This window comes from Phaenicophaeus curvirostris, chromosome 3, assembly GCF_032191515.1.
Source record: "Phaenicophaeus curvirostris isolate KB17595 chromosome 3, BPBGC_Pcur_1.0, whole genome shotgun sequence".
Lineage (NCBI taxonomy): Eukaryota > Metazoa > Chordata > Aves > Cuculiformes > Cuculidae > Phaenicophaeus > Phaenicophaeus curvirostris.
The window spans coordinates 91,197,036-91,200,326 of NC_091394.1; the positions used below are offsets into that span (position 1 = coordinate 91,197,036).

A 3,291-nucleotide genomic window follows, 5' to 3' on the forward strand; every position below is an offset into this window, starting at 1 on the left:
GGCCAGAATTCTGCCAGGACTGTTGTTCTTTGCCCCCTTTTGTGATTACAAGGTCAGTCTTGCTTCTCATCAGGTGTGACCAGTAGATCAAGGGAGGTGATTCTCTCCTCTACTCTGCTATTATGAGACCTAATCTGGAGTACTGTGTTCCGTTCCGGAGTCCTCAGCACAGGAAGGACACCGACCTGTTAGAGCAAGTCCAGAGGAGGCCACAAAGATTGCCAGAGGGCTGGAGCACCTTCCATATGAGCACAGGCAGAAAGAGGTGGGATTGTTCAGCCTGGAGATGAGAAAGCTCCAGGGAGATCTCACTGCAGCCTTCCAGTACTTAAACAGTGCCTATAGGAAAGCTGGAAAGGGACTCTGCCAGGGAATGTCAGGTAACATTTTTAAGCCAAAAGAGTTATTAGGAAGAAATTTTTCCTGTGAGGGTGGTGAGGCACTGGAAGAGGTTGCCCAAAGAAGTCATGGAACTTATTCCCTGGAGGTGTTCAAGGCCAAGTTAGATGAGGCTTTGAGCAACCTGGTCTAGTGGAAGGTGTCCCATTGCAACTCCCTGCCATTACAGGGGTTTGCAACTAGATGATCTTTAAGGTTCCTTCCAACCCAAACCTTTCCATGATTCTTACAGTAGATGATTAGAGTAGATTGATAACTTTGACATTTTTCATCTATCTTGGACATAATTTATCATAAGACTATACAGAAAGAGTGTGGGGAGTAAGACATTTCACATCAGAAATTGACAGTTATTAATTCTTGTTGAATACACTATGTAAAGTGAGGTCAAGCAACAGGAATGATAGCGGAACAAACAAAATTTGTTAAGCTTTGGTTATACAATAATAAACTTATTTCCTATTAAGGGATTTGTATAGAGATCATGTAGGCAGGAAACATATGAAGTTCTTTGTTTTATCTTCAGGAAGGGCAAGAGAATGACGATGAAGAAGCATCCTTGGAATAAGAAAGTTGTTAACAGAGTACAGAGCTAAACTGAAAACCTACAGCCTTCCTACCAGTTAAACTCATTATCACAGTTCTTTTCCTAAGCAGAGGCTGGCAGAGGACCTTACTTGGTTTGTTGCTGTAGGGCTCACACAGATGAAAAAACATAAAATCAGGAAAGCTGGTGAACTCATTGGTCACTTGAAAGCCTCTCCAAGCGAATAAGTGCAAAACATCTCATCAGTACAGACCTCAAAGGACTGTATACATGTTTAACAAGGATACACTTTCTCCTCCCTACCTGGGAAAAAATGCAGGAGACAAGGCCAAAGTCAAGTATTTTTCTATGCCTGATGTATCAGCAGAGTTCTGACAGGTTCCCTAAGAAAAAAGGAGCATGCATTTGTGGACAGTATGTGAGCCTTTTGGGATACCTTGTGAGTTGGACTGTGCTATGTACATAAGGTGTTTCACAGGAAAATATAATATATTCTTGACACTGAAACAGGTTGTGAGATTTTCCAGGTGAAATTTTGAGCTGTGCAAAAATAGTAGGCAGTATTAGCAAAGCCTCTGAGGAAATCAGGAAAGCCACAGAACAATGGTGGTTAATGCAAGTTCCCCATGTTGGATTTGACTTTGCAATTAGCACAGCAAGGTTACAGGTAAATTACAGCAAAGGTGTAACCCTGACTAACACATTTGCTCCCCTGAGGAAGGATGGGCACAGAAATTAAAAGGAAGTTTTAAAGAGTCAAAATTTCATAGGAAAGTTAGTAGATGGACAGCTAGCATGAAAGTCCTGCTATGTAAAGATGTCCAAAAGACAGTGAGTGGAAATCTTGCTTGAATGTGAGAATGTGGTAGAGTTAATCAGAAGCTCTGAGTTCGAGATGCCCTGAGAGTAGACGCAGCTAAACTCAGCAAGGCACACTCAGAACTTGGAATGGTTGAGGTTGGCAGGGACCTCTGGAGATCATCTGGTCCAACTACCTGCTCTAGCAGGTCCACCTACAGCAAGTTGCCCAAAACTGCATCCAGGTAGCTTTTGAATATCCTCGAGGATAAAGACTCCACACCCTGTGCCAGTGCTCACAGTCACTGGAGATCACTTGAAAGAGCCCGGCTCCTGGCACTTTTCTTCTCCAGGCTGAACAGTGCTCTCAATATTTCCTCATAGGAGAGAGGCTCCAGTCTCTTCATTGTCTTCCTGGCTCCTTGCTAGACACTCTTCCATGTGCCCAAGTCTCTCTTGTACTGGGGAAGCCAGCACCGGGCACAGAAAACTACAGAAAAACACTGCTGAAGCCCGGGATTGAACCAGGGACCTTTAGATCTTCAGTCTAACGCTCTCCCAGCTGAGCTACTTCAGCCCGGCTGGGGCACAGATTTCCATGAATCTTTTTTACAATTACCTCTCAGGAGGTATTGGCAAGGTGTGCTTACAACATCTCACTCATGTATTCCAGGAATGCCAACAAAAACAGTGTTAATGCAGCTGGAATGAAGAAGGATGCAAAAAGTTTCATTTATTCACAAGACAGCAGTGTTGGCTGCAACTAACCAGAAATCAGTTGATTTGGGTTGTTTTTTTTGTTTTGGTTTGGTTTTTGGGTTGGTTTTTTTTTGCCATTGCCAGCCAGGAGGCTGCAAATATAGACATAGTTTGTGTGATATTTTTTCCCAACTACAGATCTGTCATTTCCAAACTGGAAACCTGGGAGAGATATGGGTTATAGATACTCTCTAAGGATGTTATCCTTACCTTTTTCATTCCAGTGATGGCTTCACAGGAAGTCACACTTTATGTGTGTGGTCTTTGTTTTAGCTGTCTGTTGCTGTCAGGCTATTCTTTTACTGTCCATTGAATAGATGACTGCACAACAATTCCTGAGTTTTGAAGTGGCCCTCTCTAGTTCACTGCTGCAGCTAGGGTCAGACATGTTAATTCACATTACTTAAATATGAAAAGTCACCATACTACATCCAAATGTAGGTCCATCTATCCCAAAAGCCTCCCATGGCAATGACTGGTAGTAGAAGCTACATGCATGGTGAAGAACATAAAAGGCATCCTCCAATCCTCTAGTGACCTGTAGGGCAGATGCTTCTGGAGGCATATTTTTGTGTCTGATAGCCTTTGTGTAATTTCTAGGTCAGCTTCAGCATCCACAGTCTATTAATGAACTTCTGCAGTTAGCAAGCTACTGATTTTGAGTGAACTTGACATTACTTGTTATGGTAATTTGATTGTTAAATTATTTTATCTTTTTTGGTAAAAAAATCCTCTCTGTCCTGAATATTGCTGTTAACAGTCAGGTACTGAGTAATGCAGACCATGGA

At 42.5% G+C, this 3,291-nt stretch overlaps 1 non-coding gene across 1 annotated transcript; it reads right to left on the minus strand.

The window, feature by feature from the left end:
• Positions 1–2,248: 2,248 nt before the first annotated feature.
• TRNAF-GAA (transfer RNA phenylalanine (anticodon GAA)) lies at positions 2,249–2,321 on the minus strand. Its single transcript has one exon. It is a non-coding gene; the product is annotated as a tRNA-Phe (tRNA).
• Positions 2,322–3,291: the final 970 nt, after the last annotated feature.